The sequence below is a fragment of the Halyomorpha halys genome, unplaced genomic scaffold, assembly GCF_000696795.3.
Source record: "Halyomorpha halys isolate HHAL.00 unplaced genomic scaffold, Hhal_1.1 Scaffold1312.1, whole genome shotgun sequence".
NCBI classification, from domain to species: Eukaryota; Metazoa; Arthropoda; class Insecta; order Hemiptera; family Pentatomidae; genus Halyomorpha; species Halyomorpha halys.
Window position 1 is genome coordinate 130,037 of NW_027111762.1, and position 452 is coordinate 130,488.

The window sequence follows — 452 nt, forward strand, 5'->3', positions numbered from 1 at the left end:
GGCTGATAGGATCTCGGGGATTCTGTCAGGATTGAGGACAAGGAAGAGATCGTCCACGTACATTTTAATGAAAATTATGTCTTGTGAGAAGAGAGGTATTATAGTCAAGAAGGTCATTAAGAACAATATTAGAGATATCTGGAGCAAGGCTATATACGGGGTTATATATAGAGTTTTATGGGGAACTCCCCATCGCAAGTTCGCTAATTTGGTGTTAAACTTTATCGTGAAAAGTAAGTGAAAAGGTAACCAGAATTACAGCTAAGTTCTAAAGCAGAAAGAAATGAGGTTAGGTTAAGCGTTAATTATAGTCCAGTACTTCTCAATGATATGAAGAGCTTTGTCAATGGGGATGTCAGTAAAAAGGCTTTCGGCATCAAAGGAAGTTAAGATAAAGTTGTCAGGTATGTTGAAGGATTGTAATAGTTCTTTAAGGTGGAAGGAATTACGGA